This window comes from Lutra lutra, chromosome 3, assembly GCF_902655055.1.
Source record: "Lutra lutra chromosome 3, mLutLut1.2, whole genome shotgun sequence".
NCBI classification, from domain to species: domain Eukaryota; kingdom Metazoa; phylum Chordata; class Mammalia; order Carnivora; family Mustelidae; genus Lutra; species Lutra lutra.
In genome coordinates this window covers 176727418-176745593 of record NC_062280.1, presented here as the reverse complement: position 1 = coordinate 176745593, position 18176 = coordinate 176727418, and the positions used below count along the sequence as shown (strand labels likewise).

The window sequence follows — 18176 nt, the reverse complement described above, 5'->3', positions numbered from 1 at the left end:
CAGAGGTGGTTAATTGGCATTTAAAGTCCCTTAATCAGGGATTCACACTTTAGAGCTCCTATATAAGCTTATTACACATTACTAATTTGAAGCAGAAAGCTCATAATTAAAATGATAAACATTAAAAATGTTTTATTTGGGGGAAATAAGTGATGGTTATGACATATAGCTATCTAGGAAGATAGTATAGTACATATACCAAAGTACACATACATTCATTTTCTCTCTCTCTCTCAGTATCTCCTTCTCTCGATCTCTCCATCTTGTTCTTAACCAAAAACTCTAATTCTTGATCCAAGTAGAAGGCTGGCTATCCTCCCATCAGTTTATCATTTTATCTGCCTTAGAGTGAACTGAAAGTTTGAACATACTTATGAGTGCCTAAAAGAGAACAAGTATCAGTGTTATGGAATAAGTTACATAATTATTTTTGTGCATGCTTGGTAACAAATATTTCTGTGTTTATCAGAATCCAGTCTGAGGCTTACTTTCATTGTAGCATGTTTCATGTTGACAATATTGGGAAGTTCTTTGTATCACTCTCATCTTCTGTATGTAGTAGTCAGAAACCACCAATATTTACTAAAAGTGGTTGACTGCATTTTTCTTAGTTAACACTAGTCACTTTGATATCCATTACTATGCATATCTCTGAAATATTTCACTGACCAAAAGTAACATTCAGGGGCGTCTGGGTGGCTCAGTGGGTTAAGCCTCTGCCTTCAGCTCAGGTCATGATCCCAGGGTCCTGGGATCGAGCCCCTCATTGGGCTCCCTGCTCAGCAGTGAGCCTGCTTCCCCCCCTCTCTCTGCCTGCCTCTCTGCCTACTTGTGATCTCTGTCTGTCAAGTAAATAAATAAAACCTTTAAAAAAAAAAGTAACATTCATTTTGTACAGTTTATCATCAAAAGTATTAGCATCCATAGACTATAAGTTCTGTTTAAAGGCAGACAATATAAGGTAACAGTATTTGCAGAAATTCTGAGCCTTAAATTAGAAGTTTCAAATATAAGCATATAAATCTGAATTTTATTTTAGAAAACAATAATTTGTTCTAAATATAATATTAAACAGTACATTAATAAGCATATACCTAACTACTGTTTGATATTAAGAATCACGGGATGGGGTGCCTGAGTAGTGCAGTCAGTTAAATGTCTGACTCTTGGTTTTGGCTCAGGTCATGGTCTCAGGGTCATGAGATCGATCCCTGAGTTGGGCTCCATGCTGAATGTGATGTCTGCTTGGGATTCTCTCTCCTTCTCCCTCTGCTTCTCTCACTTGTGCTCTCTCTATATAAAATAAATAAATCTTTAAAAAAGTAAAAATAATCACTGGGTAATCAAAAATTTTAAGTGGATTTGTAACTCTCAGTGATTATGTAGAATATTTTATGTGCCATTTATTTATTTATTTATTTATTTATTTATTTATGATATCATCATAGAATGCCTGCACATTTGTTGTGGCTGACCCCAGTGGTCTATTGGTTCCTTGCTCAATATCTATCCTATGTCCCTATTTTATAAAAGGTAACATATTGCCCAGTTGAAAAACCACATTCCTTAGAATCCTTTGCAATTTAGTCCAGTCATGAAATAGTTATTTCCAATGAATTTTCTGCTGTTGACATCTGGGAAATTTTGCTTATTTAATACAAGCATCACTTATTTCCATTTGTTTCATATTTATTTCTGTATTTATTGTGGTATTGCAAACACAAAGCCGTAGGTAGAGCACTATCTTGCAACCCCAAGATGACTGTGAAAATAAAAGTCATTTACTAAATACGGTAAAGTGGAAGGAAGGAGTCCAGCAACATTGCTGATACCATGGAACCTTTGCTACAGCTATAGGCTGCTTGCCTTTACATGTTTCCTTAAGTGAAGAGTCAGTGGGTTGGGGAGGGAGGTTACATTTCTATTACATACAGCTAAACATAATCCCAAACTGTTTCAAATTCTGATAATTCACACTTTTCAGTTTTCTTATGAAAACAAGGCCAATAACAATCACTATTTGCTAGGAAGAATGAAATTTTACATATATTTGGTATAGTTTTTTTTTATAAGAAAAGCCAAGCATCCATTAGTATGCAGACAGATTTTAAAAGGAAGCAATTCAAGTTTTGTCCCATGATAATCTGTTAACAGTTTTCAGTAATTTCATAGGTCTTGGGTGGAAAAGAGATCAATCAAAGCTGATTAGACTCAGTCTTAATTTTGAACATCTGTGTTTATTTTGTATGGATAATCCAACTTTGAATATGCTGTTGCTGAGGAATATAAGTGAAATCATACCTAATATTTGGAAACATTGATATAGAATACATAGTGTTTTGACATGTGATCTGACTTTACTTTTAAAATAACTGAATTTGATAAAACATTTACTACCACAATTTTAAAATTAAAAAATTGAGAATAAAAGAAGCCTGCTTCTCCCTCTCCCTTTGTCCCTCCTCCCTGCTTGTGCTCTCTCTCTCTCTCTCTCTGTGTCAAATAAATAAATAAAATCTTAAAAAAAAAAAAAAGAGAGTAGCTCATGTGAGCTGATATCAAAAGAGGTAAAACTAGGTTAAGCATGAAGACTGCAAATAGAGTTAATTTACCCATTTTCTGTCAATGGGTTTTACCTTTACATCATTACAGCAACAAATGCTATAGACATTTTGATGGGTCTGGTCATCTCAAACATTTCGGAAAATGTCAGCTCAGATATTTCACCTTCTCAACTCATATTTAATTTTCTTTATGATGACATATTTGATTTTCTTTATATTCTCACTGAGATCTTTAATCTTGTAACCAAATGATTTTTCTGCCAACCTCTCAGTTCCGTCTTGCCATTGCTTTCTTTCCATGGCCAAAACCTCATGTATTGCTAAAAAGATCCTCAACTTCTTATCCTTTTCTGATACCTAATCCCTAAAAATTCTTATTAATCAGTACAATGCACATTCAGTTTACTCTTCTGCACACTACCCCATCCAATGAAACACTGCCCAGAAAAAAAAAATGTGCAATCAACATACAAATTCTTTTTTTTTTTTAAAGATTTATTTATTTATTTGATAGATCACAAGTAGGCAGAGAGGCAGGCAGAGAGAGAAGGGAAGCAGACTCCCTGCTGAGCAGAGAGCCAGATGCGGGGCTTGATCCTGGGATCCCAGGATCGTGACCTGAGCTGAAGGCAGAGGCTTTAACTCACTGAGCCACCCAGGCACCCCTCAACATACAAATTCTTTGAAACCAGTTCCATTTTATGGTTTTGAGGAATCTCTGGAATTTTAAATGCTGTTTACATGGTTCATTTTGTTTTGTTTTGTTTTCCTTATTAATGTATTGGGTTAACTCCTATTAAAATATTTCCAAACATTCTCCCATTTTAAAGTTCTGAACCCTTTTTTGTACCACTATTCTGCCTATATAACTTTCTGATAATTACTTTTTCTTCATATTTAGAGAAAAAAAAATAAAGACATAGAGATCTAATTGCCTTCCTTGATTGTGTTGGTATAGTCCTTCCCATCCTTATTCCTTTTTTACTTTCTTCAGTGGAAGTGGCATTTCCTTTTTCAGTGTTTTGAACCCATTTCTCTTTATAGCCTCAGGGGTCCCACTCTATTTATGATCCCCTATTCTTTCCTGACATTTATTTTATATATAGGTTTGCTATTTCATTTAAGTATTCATGTGCCTCAGTTTCTCTCTGGAAAAAATATTTCTTGCTTTAAGTTGCTGCTGTGTTTTTATTTTGTAGTCACATGTCAGTTACCACTTCTCATACTTAAAGGAAGTATGATCTGAGTTATTATCATCTCATTGGAATGCTCTAAGATTATTAATGCTATCACACCTTCAAAATCTGTAGAACAATTTTAATTTGTTCTTTCTTCTTTAACACTCAGTAGAATATAGCATAGCTCTTGACTCTCTCCTCTGGACACTCTCTGTTTTCCATGGTTTCTATGATACAGTTCTTTTCACATCCTTCTCACTTCTTTGGTTGCTCTGAAGAGGTAGAAATAAATAAATAAATAAATAAATAAATACTCTTCCACTTTTTGTTGATATAAGTCATTTTTTGCCCTACGTACTTCTGTCACTGATCGTATTTCTGCAATATCTCTCATATGTCTTTCTTTCCTACCAGTAATTTTTTTCACATTATTATAAGGCCATATAAGTCTTATAATAACATCCTAAATGATTCGCTTAGTTTTTTTACCCTTGTTACCTACTTTCTATAACACCATAGATTATTTTTCTGCAAAAGTGATGTGCCATTGCGTATTTAGAGGTAAAATAATAAAAGATGTGTTTAAAAATCTTAATCTGAAGAAGTTCTTTCTGACCTGGCCCTGAGAAATATTTCTAGCACCATTTACAGAAACTTTCCTCCTGAAACTGGTTCTAGCTATGCACAATGACTTGCAATTTTCAAAATGTGCTATGCTCTTGCATATCTATTCAGTAGCATACACTGTTCACTTTCTGGATTGCCCTTCTTCTGCTCTACCAATCAGGTTAATTCTCCTGCCTTTTTCAATAGTCAGTTCACAAATTATTTTTCCTTGGAAGCCTCATATGAAAAAAGAGTTAAGCTCTCCTTCACAGTCCCACAGAGGTTGATATCTACTGTAATTAAATCAATTAATCATACTGCATTGTAATTTTCTAACAGTATTAATAAAAGCTAGCATTTGGGTGCTATTCCATGTGAACATTCATTTATTCATTTTTCCTAGTAACACCCCTGAGAGATAGGTTTATTAACATCCCTGTATTACAGGTAAGGAAACTGAGGCACAGAAAGTGTTAAGCAACTTGAATAAGGTCTCACACAGACTACACAACAGATATAGAGCACAACATATATGAATTTTATTCCATTTTAAGATCTTCAATAAAAAACACAGCATCCAGCTGAATGAATTACTCAAGTTGTTGAATGTTGAATGAGATAGAGAAAATACATGAACAGAAATGAGAGCATGCAAATAATTCAGTTAAGTACTTGAAGTTGCTTCATCATGTCTGCTTAATTACTGTTCACAGGAGAGACATCAAGATTTAACTTTAAATGAGAGTAAAATGTTAACCATTTCTCATTCTCTTCTCTACTTTGTGTGTGTGTGTGTATCCTGGATCAAGAAAAAACACACTTGGGGTGCCTGGGTGGCTCATTGGGTTAAGCCTCTGCCTTCGGCTTGGGTCATGATACCAGGGTCCTGGGATGAAGCCCCACATTGGGCTCTCTGCTCAGCGGGGAGTCTGCTTCCCCCTCTCTCTGCCTGCCTCTCTACCTACTTGTAATCTCTCTCTCTGTCAAATAAATAAAATCTTAAAAAAAAAAACCACACTCATTGGCTCTCAGTGCAAATCCTAGTAAAAGAAGAGGAAGAAGACAGAAGAGGACTCCCACACTCAGATTTTATGTAGAGATCATTACAACATCCTGAACTTTGAGTCCGATATCATGACTGAATGATATCTTGAATAAGGGGAAAGTTTGTCTTGGATGGTATCATCAAATATTTGCTTCTGCTCTGCATCAGGGCTGTCTTTGTGTGAGGATTATACGTCCCACTGAACTCCAGTGAAATGTGACTATGGATAACGTGTGCCACTTCTGAGCAAGAGCCTTAAGAGTCATCATGAAATTTTGTTATTTCTGTAGTTCCATTTGTCATGAGTTTAGATAATCAAAGGCTGCGTCTTTAGCTTGGGTTCAGCAATGAAGTACAAAGCCAAAATTGTCCTGCAAGGGACATGAATGTGATTAAGAAATGTATTTTTATTCTTGTAAGCTAATGAGGCTTTAGATTATTTGTTTCTGCAAAATAGCATAGTCTAAGCTAGATGGTAAAGAAAAAACAGAACACACATAAAACCTAGAGTTTATTAGTGCAGAAAGCCCTTAATTTAATAATTAGAGTAAAAAATATATAATTGCCTTTGAAGAAACTATTACAAAGAAAAATCATAAGGGACTCTGTTAAAGAAGTGTGCACTAGTAATCGATGTCAGAGGAGGTCCTCCTGAGCAGAATTGACCTTAGGGCCTGAGAAAAGTTCTTCCTGCCCAGGCCCCAGACTCAGAGACCCAGGCTATCTTCAACAATTTCCAAGTCCTGTGTTGATACCTGAGACAACTGAGGCTGCCAGTGCCATCTAGGTGGGGCATTTCAAGTCTGGACCTCGATGACCTAGGCCCCAGTCCTTATTTCTCTCCTTTGAAGAAAAATAACTTGATGAGAAGAAAAATTTTATAATAGCACTGGAATCATCATGTCAACATTATATATATCTCAATCCTTCTTATTGAATAGAGTTATAATTTATATTTCACACTTTTTTAAAGATTTTACTTATTTATTTGACACACAGAGAGAGAGAGAGAGGTCACAAATAGGCAGGCAGAAAGAGGGGGAAGCAGGCTCCCTGCTAAGCAGAGAGCCTGATGTGGGCTTGGTCCCATGACCCTGAGATCATGACCTGAGCCGAAGGCAGAAGCTTAACCCACTGAGCCACCCAGGTGCTTCTATTTCACATTTTTAAGTATTAGAAAATTGTTGGAGACAACTTCTATCTATATCAAAATGGTCATCATAGGTAAAGGATACTATCTGTATATAATGTATTACCCTGTAGAGGTCAAAAAAATAAATATATGTATGCAAAAATTGGTAAAATTTAAAAAAGCCATTGTTGAGTGAAAGATGATAAGCATAACAAAATTTTAGTATAATGTAATTTTTTCATGGATATTTTTCAACACATCCTGGTAAATTGACTACAAAGAATAACATTCTTACCGTGGTACTACACACATAGGAACCACATTCCATGGTAATGGGATACTCTGTAACGAATGAACAAGTGAGATCAAAGAATAATACAGGAATTGATATTTTTGGTGCATGTTGCTGTAATATTGCAAAGTGTATGCACAATTTTATAGAGTAGTCCAATATTTTATTTTACTCAAAACTCAAGTCATAAGGTTAACATTAAATTATAAATACATATCTGAAAAATTATTTGGTTAAAATGTTAAGCTTTAAGGGCAAATACTCTGAGTTTGACTTGCTGAAATTCTTTTTTCATTTTTTTTTTCTGGCCCCCCAAAATGGTTTTCATACTAATTTACACATTATAAGGGTATTTTGTAAAAACTCATGTCTCCAAAAAGTTTTTAAACTCTTACAATAACAAGAGCATGTGCCTATAATGTAAATGAGAAGGGATTAAGAGAGTAAGGGGAAAATGATAACAGAAGGAGTATGAATGAATTAAAAAGTTTGATCATCTTTATTCCAAGCTGATTACCAACTTTTAAAAAAAGTTTTCTTATGATTAGGAATATCAGTTATTCCTGCTGTCTATCTCTGATTTTTTAAAAAATTCCTAAAACAGGGGCACCTGGGTGGCTCAGTGGGTTAAAGCCTCTGCCTTCAGCTCAGGTCGTGATCCCAGGGTCCTGGGATCGAGCCCCGTATCGGGCTCTCTGCTCAGTGGGGAGCCTGCTTCCTCCTCTCTCTCTCTCTCTGCCTGCCTCTCCACCTACTTGTGATCTCTCTCTCTCTGTCAAATAAATAAAATCTTAAAAAAAAAAATCCTAAAACATTTAAAGCATTTAAAAACAAATTACTAAAATTAACAAGTCAGGAATGACAGATGTTGGCAAGGTTGCAGAGAAATGGGAACCCTGTTGGTGGGAATGCAAGCTGGTGCACATGGAGTTTCCCCAAAAAGTTAAAAATGGAGCTACTCTATGACCCAGCAATTGCACTACTAGGTTCTTATCCCAAAGATACAAATGAAATGATCCAAAGGGCACCTGCATCCCTGTGCTTATAGCAGAAGTGTCCACGGTAGCCAAACTATGGAAAGGGCCCAGATACCCATAGACAGATGAATGAATAGGGAAGATGTGGAGTGGAATGAATGGAATACTACTCAACCATCAAAAAATGAAATCTTGCCATTTGCAATGATGTGAATGGAACTAGAAGGTATTGTGCTAATAAGCAAAATAAGTCAATCAGAGAAAATTATTATATGATTTCACTCATATGTGGAATTTAAGAAACAAACAGGATCATTGGGGAAGAGAGAAAGATAAAACAAGATGAAATCTGATAAGTAGACAAACCATAAGAGACTCTTAATCTAGGAAACAAACTGAAAGTTGCTGGAGGAGTATGGAATGGGGTAAGTGGGTGATGGATGTTAAAAGGAGGGCTCGTGAGGTAATGAGTACTGGGTATCATATAAGACTACCTCAGATTAATAATACACTACATTCATCAATTTAAATTTTAAAACTGAATTGAAAGAATAAAATAGAATAAAATAGAAACTAAAAAGAAAAGTAAGTGAATTACTTCCAGGGACTTCTTATACTTCCTCATGTAGCTTATAATTACTGCCACCAAATGGGCATGAACTACTCTCTAAAATTTACTGATTACTAGTACTGAACATTTTGAACACTTTTCATTACCACATCTAAACTGGCTCCACTCACATACAACAGTGAGATAGGCAGTTCAGATTTGTTTCCCCGAGTCCCTCATTTCATTAAATAAACCAGTTGTTTTAACATTTTCTTTCCTTATTTCTCTATTGCTTTAGTTTTCTTCTATAACTTCAGAGAGAAAATACTTTGTAGTCAAGTGCTTCTCCTTTCTCCTTTCTTTTTGCTTTAAAGGTCAGATAATTGTTTTCTTAACACATTTCTTAAGATTGTGAAACACGTGTGCTCTCCTGTAGTAAGTAAATAAATTATGGTTCTACAAAAAAATCCACGTTTTAAGGAAATCCTGTTCTTTGCCTCCCAGTGTAAGAAAAACCACCCAGTACAGATCTTTTCATATGTCTAACATCAAAGTCAGGTCTGGATTCCATCTAGTGTGGCCATGGCTTTTTTTTTTTAATTGACTTGTTTTGAAATTCTCTTTTTAGTATCTTCCTTCTCTCTGATGGGTATTATTGTTTTCCCCTTCAACATAGCACTTTAATTTAAAACCCAGTATTGGGGCGCCTTGGTGGCTCAGTGGGTTAAGCCGCTGCCTTCGGCTCAGGTCATGATCTCAGGGTCCTGGGATCGAGCCCCACATTGGGCTCTCTGCTCAGCAGGGAGCCTGCTTCCTCCTCTCTCTCTGCCTGCCTCTCTGCCTGCTTGTGATCTCTGTCTGTCAAATAAATAAATAAATAAAATCTTAAAAAAAAAAAAAATAAAACCCAGTATTACTTAAATGATTTAAATAATATTTCCATACATACATACCCTTTCAAATATGTGCAAATTTGGAATAACCACCTGATATAACTTCCTGAGTCATCATCTTAACGTTTACCCAGTTATGCAGAATATTGAATTCTCTCTGCAGATTTTAGGCATCTGTCAAGAATTTTACATTCTCTGGATTCACCTGAGAAAGATGAAAGACATCCTTACTAACTTTCTGAAATCTCTCTACTTCACTTTTTTAGGTCAAGCTCCCTTTCCTAACCCACTAAGAATTCAAGAAAACCTATTCCCTAGAACTATCCTACCCAAGTAGATATTTGATCTTATTTTATGTTTCTTGCAATACTAGGTTTGCCTCTAAGAATCCCATTTCATTCAGCATTTTTTTTTAATTGAAATTTGCTTTCAGTAGGTTTTCGGCCTCCTGGACTAACCCCTGTCCCCCAAAAAAGAATGCTGCTGATTCCAAAAGAAAGAAATGTGAAAAGTACTGGCTGTTTAACTTCAGTGTACTCTTTATGTATTCATTGATAACATTAACTGTCTCACTATGTTTGATCTCCATCAGGTTCCCAGTTACTTATAACCATTGTTAAAACCTATGCAATGAAAAATCCAGAAATAAGTCAAGGGGTGATAGTTAGAGTAGCGATATGACCAGAATCACAAAGACAAGACACAATAATCCAAGTTATGGTCATTTTTGAGTCATTTTATTTTGGTTTGAAACACTTCTAAATGATTTTAAGAAGCATTTAAGCATTTAAAGAGCAGTCATCCAAAGGTTACCAACCTGTGTCCTAATATTTTATTTTTATTTTTTGTTTTTATTTAAATTCTAGTTATTTAACGTATTGTGTAATATTGGTTTCAGGAGTAGAACACCCAGTGCTCATCACAAGTGCCCTCCTTAATACCCATCATCCATGTAACCCATACCCCCATGTAACTCCCCTCTAGCAATCCTCAGCTTGTTCTATACATTTGAGAGTCTTTAATGGTTTATTTCCGTCTCTTATTTTTTCTTTCCTCCTCATATTCATTGTTCTGTTTCTTAAATTCCATATATGAATAAAATCATATGGTATTTGTATTTCTCTGACTTATTTTGCTTACCATAATACATTCTAGTTCCATATATGTCATTACAAATGGCAAGATCTTGTTCTTTATGATGGCTGAGTATTATTCTATTGTATGTAACTATACCACATCTTCATTGATCAGTCAGTTGACATTTGGGCTCTTTCCATGATTTGGTTATTATTGATAATGCTGCTATAAACATTGGAGTGTGTGTACCTGTTCAAATCAGTAGTTTTGTATCTTTTGGGTAAATGCCTAGTAGTGCAATTGCTGGGTCATAGGGTAGTTCTGTTTTCAACTTTTTGAGGAATCTCCGTACTATTTTTCAGAGTGGCTGCATTAGTTAGTATTCCCATGAACAGTGTGAGAGGGTTCCCCTTTTTTTCACATCCTCACCAGTGTCTGTTGTTTCCTGCGTTAATTTTAGCCATTCTGACAGGTGTGAGGGGTTATCTCATGGTAGTTTTGATTTGTATTTCCCTAATGATTAATGGTGTTGGGTATCTAACATTTCAAAGGACATTAAACCCATAAACAGGTTCTTGTGTCCTCTTAGAACATTCAAAATGATAACACAATCTGAAATACAGATAAATAAGTGCATTCTGCATATTGATGGCCATAAATTCTGTTATTGCTTGATTTGAAATAGGTCTCAGAAGGAAAAATTTTTTATGTATTTTCCTGGAAATCAAATCTAAACCTTAACCAGTGTAAGAGCTGCTGCATCCAAACAAAGCACTTTGTCGTCTTCTGTGGGATATTGACCTCAATTCAGAAATTTCTTTGCATAAAAAATTTGGGGGCCTGTGTAAATATTTAATATCTTCATTGGTGTGTAACACAGAAAATATACCTTGAATATTAGAGAAACGATGTAATCAGTAATAGCTTAACTCTCTGGCTTAGTGAGAAAACTAGATCCATGATGAATACTTCAGAATTAAGGTATTTTTTTATTTTATTAAAATTTTATTTATTTATTTGACAGAAATCACAAGTAGGCAGAGAGGCGGCAGAGAGAGAGGAAGGGAAGCAGGCTCCCTGCTGAGCAGAGAGCAGGGACCCTGGGATCATGGCCTGAGCTGAAGGTACTCTGAAAATACTCTGACAGAACAGATTCAACCAGACTTTAACCTACTGAGCCACCCAGGTGCCTGCAGGATTAAGGTATTTAATATAGGAATTAAACCTTACACAATAATGGGGAGTGCTGAAAAAGTGAAGGTCTGGAGGGGAAATCACAAGATTATAGTCAGAGCCACTGAAGATTCTGCCTGGAAGACTGACAAGTGAAAACATGGAAATTTGGAGAAATTTAAAAACAACAACAACAACAACAAAAATGTTCATCTTCCTGAGGAAAATCATGAAAGAGAAGTTGAAGAAAAGGGACTCTGTGTAGCTAACACGACTGTAGCTCCGCAGTCAAGCATTTGGGGTTATGCAAGGCCACGATTGGTCAACAGGATCAGCAGTTAGGAAGATAAGCTAAATGCAAAACAGTGAATGGCTGGGGTCACATCTGCGTTTGTCACCATATTTGAACATGATGACTTTTGTAGAATAATTGACAATACTTCAGCTTTGCCTTCCAAATCTCAGGCAAAATCTTCTTTTAGCCATTTTTAACTTGAAATCATAGAGGCTCGGAGAGATAATGTGAGAAGTTTTGTTTCCATCTTAACCACATTTAATGTAAGTTAAATACATTCAAATAAAAAAGTTTAGGCTACTCTGACAATCACTTTGTTTTTTATTTTAGTATTACTGAAAGGTAAGCATTTTCTAATCTTTTCATCCTTAACTTTTTCATCCTTAGCCGAGAACAATTTCATAATAGCACCAGGATACTTATGCTGACAAGATTATATTCCTTTCAAGGCTCTTCCTCAAATAGAATTTTAACTTATATTTCCATATTTAAATCAAAGAAATTAAAGTCTGAAATTCATGTTTTCGAAACCAAATTTTAAGTACACAATTCATGTTCAGTGGTATCTGAATATAACCTTTAACCATGAGGTTATGATGACCATTAATTAGTAAATGTATATTATCAGAAATTATATATATTTGTGTCATTTGAGTATAAAATATGTAGGGAATTTGCTCACTTAATCTGTAAATTAACTCATCAGATTTATGTAGGTTCTCATCTGAGTAGAGGCTGTTTTGCCTCACATTTTCCTATGGCTGCATAAAAAATAATAAAATACTCTGACAGAACAGATTCAAACCCAAGGCAAAGTTTGATTTTGTTCCTTATTGGTTTCACTTAAAATTCATGACCACAGACCTCAAATAGGAACTTGATGCTGCCTAGAAATCTAATATATCTCTCCAGTATAATCATTTTCCACTCTAGATACTGTTTTATATCCTGAGCTCTTTCCTCAATATCCAACCGCTATCCCTCTTTCCTCTCAGTTAAAGTCTTCATCTCGGATTGCTTGAAAAAATAAAAGTACTGGGGAAACCTCAAGTTCTTATCTCTAAATCTCAAAGTCAGCCTTTCTCTGAAATCATGATCTTAGTCCTCCCTCCTGTTAAATGGGAGGATTATCCCAACTCCTTCGAAGTCCAAACACTCTACTTGCCTGTGGACTCCAAAGCAGTCCTAATTGCTGCTTTTATCTCTACTTGTCATCTAAAATTGAAAATGACCTCAATGGCAAAAAAGTGATTCTCTCCACACAGCTTTATTAATCTGCCAATTTCCTTGTTCTGAAATTAACATTACTATCCCCTCACTCTTCAGGCCCAAAACTGAGAAGTCATCTTTGAGTTTTCCCTGTAGATCATCCAGCCCACCAGTAAATTCTGACAGAGCTTTAAAGTATATGCCAAGTTTATCAATTTCTCTCTATACCCATTGCTACTACTCTGGCCAAGTCTCAGTCAGCTCTTACCTCAACTTTTGCCATAATCTTTTGATAGATCTACCTCAGTACACCCTGCTTGGATATTCCTCATGGCTAAAACCCTGCTAATTTATTTGATTGTTCATTGGAGCGAAGGGAATATGAAGAGTTTTCTGACATGCTTTCTTAAGAAGCATGAGATCTACTATGGAATGACATAACCTCTTTGTTTTTAAGCCACATCACTTCATGATCTTTTCATACCCTTCTGGTAATGGTGCCCCTAGAAAACCCCTTACAGGGACGCCTGGGTGGCTCAGTTGGTTAAGCAGCTCCCTTCGGCTCAGGTCATGATCCCGGCATCCTGGGATTGAGTCCCGCATCGGGCTCCTTGCTCGGGGGGGGGGGGGGGGGGGGGGGGGGGGGGGGGGGGGGGGGGGCCTGCTTCTCTCACTGCCTCTGCCTGCCACTCTGTCTGCCTGTGCTTGCTCTCTCTCTCTCTCTCTGACAAATAAATAAACAAAATCTTTAAAAAAGAAAGAAAGAAAGAAAGAAAGAAAGAAAGAAAGAAAGAAAACCCCTTACAGATGTCCCTATAACCATAGTTGACTACAAAATCCGTGATATGGTGTATCCTATAAACTTAATGGTGTAAGGGCCTATTCAGCCAGAGCAGCCCCACCCTGGTTGAACTGCTATTTTGTTGTAAAACTTAAATTGACTTTGCCCCCCGGGGTAAAACTTAAATTGACTTTGCCCCCCCCTCCCCCCGGGAACTTATTTAAAAACAAGTCCTGGAAACCAGTCTCAGGTAACAAAGTACAAGTACAAGGGTGGGTCAGGCCAGATGGAGGTATTCAATCAGTGGAGGCGCATACTGTCTCCTAGCTACCAAGGAGTATGGGCCCTGCCCTTTGGGCACCTTTTGGGCCAATTCTGAACAAGGTGATAGGCTGGTTCAAATGTCTACTAGGGTAAATTGTAATTCAGTTGGTCACCTAGCATGACTGTGCAGCTTTCTCTGTGTGTTACAATTTCATTGGCCACCTGTGTGTGGCCAGGCCCAACCACATGGCCTTTGCTCTATAAAAGTTAGTCTGGAAAGCAGGGAGGGGTCGTCCTCTCTGTAAGGGGCGGCCCCAACCAGTCTGTTTGATGGTCGGTTTGATTCTTGATGCTTGGCACGAAATAAAGCTTTGCTTGACTTTCGCTTTGTATCAGTCTCACTCCTTTAATCACGGACCCATTATTGGGGTACCCATTTTTGGGGGGACCCAACAATGGGACACATGTCAAGCACCCTACTCTTCTATACTCTTGTGTGAGAAAGAAAATCAAAAGATTGGCATTCCATAATCTTAGGCTAAGAGAAAAGTCTCCCAAGAATGCTCTTACAAAACTGTACTGGGCACAGCACAAAGATGGATTCTGTAGTTGAATAATTATGTATCAGTCAATTGTTATAAGAATAGGCCATATACATGAGGATTTTTCTAGGAGAACTACCACTTGATGAAATATAAGGAAGACCCCCTCTTTCCTTTTAGAACTTCTCTAGACATAGATGGTACATGGTTTGTTTCTGAAATTTTTTCCCCATATAACTACTGGAAAGCTGAGTGCCCTAACTACTGGTAGTTAATCAGCAACTATATGAGCTAAAAATATGGTGTTGATTTGAGATTCTAAGTCCTGTTTTTATTAGTTCCAGTGTTGAGACAAGAGAAATCCTTTTAAACATTTGTGTGCTGATTGTATATTATTGTTCATTAAAAGTGTAAATGCCATATAAGCTGGGTATATCTGTGTTGTCTAGCATTGTATTTGTTATTTATTAAGGCAGTGAGTGGATACATTTGCTAAATGAGTACTTGTAAAATGAATGGTGGGTGAATGAATATTGAATGAATTACACAGGAAATTACTCTAGTAAAATGTGAGTTAATGAATGGCTGGGATCCTGTCTGTTGGATTACCAGTTCTTCTTCCTGGTATCTGCATTACACATCCAGGCTTTAATAGGAAGATCTAGTTTAAATTGCAGACTACATATATTGACTTGGAAATTACATGTCAGATGTATTTGTGTTTGCTATCCTGGAATGGAGGGTGGGGGTGTGTAAAATAATAAATAGGTCAAAATAGAAATCTCCAGATAACACTGGAAGCAACTAGTATTTATTGAGTGTCTGCTTTGTGTTAGGCATTGTGACAAGTGATTTTCATGAGTGACCTCATTTATTCTCAATATTACAGGTGAAAAATTAAAGATTAGGGAGGTTAAGTGGCATCCCCAGAGTTATTTCTAGTTGTGGATGTGAAAATATGGACCATAGGAAGCTTGAATTTACAGAGCTCACCTTCTTAATTAAAATATACTTCTGTTTTTCTCAGAAAGAAATGGGCAAAGGAAGAGAAAAAAGAGTTCAATAAACAGGATAAAATCGGTAAAATTTAGTATCAGGTACTTGCCCCTTTCTTTATTTTGGACAATTCTTTTTAGTTACTTCGCTGAGTTCCCTGTTTCCTCTTCAGTGGTGGAGTATGGCTCTGAAAATTATTCAGTGGTTTGGGTCCAGTTGTATTCATTTATTTTTGCTAGGTCTCTTCACTGAAAATTAGACTTGTCTCATAATGTAGTGAAATTTTTAGTTATTAATATTCATAGATTATGAATCTATATGATAATAACTGACTCCTGAGGAATCACCTGATTAGAAATCTGAGCTACCCATTGCCAGAATTATTATCTAGATTTATCCATCTTCTGGTGGACAATTACAGGATTGCCTCAAGCGTTCAATTCTAGAAAATGCTCCTCTTCTTTTTATCTACTTCATTGTGACTGTTTGTTTGTTACTAAGGGAAAAAGACTTATAGCCCCTCTCCAGTTCACAGGACCCCTAGATAGCCAAATTGTACCAATCAGTCCCTTCCTGGAAATGTTGGAAAATAGAACTAGAGAATAAATGTAGTATTTTTTATGTAGCTGAAACCCTTATGTATAAAAACAAGAAACTCTCAATATCCAGCTTTGGCCAGGTGAAACAGAAAAGAGATTATAGGTTTTGAAAACAGAAGGAAATTAATGAGTATTCTCACAAAGACAACCAGAAACAATAGAAGGAATGAGAGACCTGATGACGTATGAATTCCTGACTTCAACTCTTTTCCGAGATCAGCAGGATTCCTATTGTTGAGTTCTATGAGAGGCCCCATATATTACAAGATACTTCTCTTTAAACTCAGACCAGCTCAACTTTCAGTTGCTTACATTCAGCAGAATGCTAACTATTCCATGTTCCTTAGATATTCCCTGAGTTGCATTTCTGGAGTTCAAGTCTGCAGTTTCTTTTGTTCCTGGGCACAATTTTGGTCTCGTGTCAGAATGAAATAAATTTTCCTCCCTTGCCTCCTCTGTGTTTTAGTGAAAAAAGAAAAAAAAAAAACAACAACGTCATTTCTTATACTGGAATCTATTGCACTATTTGTCATGGCCTGTTATATTGTAGTCGCATATGTGTGTTTATCTTTTGTAAGACTATAAGCCCTTTTCCTGGGGTACAAGGCAACATTTTATCCTTCATTCTATCACAGCTAGTACCTAGAATAGTGCTTGACACATGGGTGGATTAAAAATAAAATAAAATAAAATAAAATAAATAAAATAAAATATTTATATAAAAATAAAATATTTATTAAATTATGTGTTACATTTTGAATATATCACTCTAATTATAAATATATTGATGGGTGAAATGTTGATATTACTTCATTTAACCCAATAAAGTTTATGATATGTTCACTGAACAATATAATATTAGTTTCCAGAAAATGACTTATTTATCCTGATCAGGTCACTGCTAAATGGTTTAAGAAGCTATCTATTAATATAACTGCAATTTATGATTTTAAAAATAAATTTGAATGTGACTTTAACTACAGGCTACATTCCAGATCTCATTGTAAGAGAGTGATTCATGCATGTTGTGCTTTGTAATAACTTTCTTCAATTATTGGATGACTCTGCTTTACAGTTTATCATGTGACCACGAAGTTCATAAATTCCCCAGTTACTGGAAAATTATTCAATCTATATATTAATTCAACAGATTTCCATAATAGAATCTTTAAAATGTAAATCATGTTAAACTATTTTTCACCAATATAGAGCAGTAATTAAATTATATTCAGCTCACATTAATGCTTCTTTTTTGGTGTTGTGGTTTGTTAGCCCTTAGATTATGAACATTAACATAGTTTTGACAGCAAGATATGCGATCAGAATAAACAAGAGAAATTCTTGATAGAAATCTAAGATATCCAACAATTTGGACTGTGGGAGAACTGAGAAGTTGGAATTAAGACACATGTGGAGTTAGGAAAATCAGCAAAGCAATCAAAAGCAAGAAAAAGTCAAGTAAATAATAACAAATAGTTGTAATCATGTTAAACCAGCCAAAAACTAACTGTAATATTTCAGCACCTGGTAGGTAAACAATTTAAAGGCATGAGAAAAATATTAGAGAACAAGGTAAGGTGGATGATTAAAACAGGTAATAATCAGAAATCAGGCATTCTCATCAAGAGTCCAGACCACCTGTGTACTATTTCTCCTTTTGCTCTCTACATCTCATGTATGAGAGAGCCAGAAGGGCAAAAAACCAAAACAATAGACTAAGACAACTGTAGAAAGGAGAACAGAAGACAGCAGTCATCTGCATACAGGATATTTTAGTACCTTATAGAACATGGAAAGCAGCTTATAGTATCTATTTGTCTTGTTTATCTGCTTGCCTTCATTGCCTTCGGTAGTCTATTCAGGAGAAAAACAAACGGGGAAAACACTACCATATTAAACTCAATTCAGTGAGAAATTCAGGAGGATCTTTGTAGTTTTTCACCAAGCCATGCTGCTCAGCTATCTGTCTTCCTGCTTAAAAAATAGGGGTATTTTTTAATCTC

The 18176-nt window shown here is 36.0% G+C and overlaps 1 long non-coding RNA gene across 1 annotated transcript in view; it reads left to right on the top strand.

Annotated features, from left to right (window-relative positions):
* LOC125094743 (uncharacterized) overlaps positions 1 to 18176 on the top strand; it is a 48978-nt gene that overhangs the window by 5663 nt on the left and 25139 nt on the right. The gene's annotated exons all lie outside the window — the stretch shown is intronic.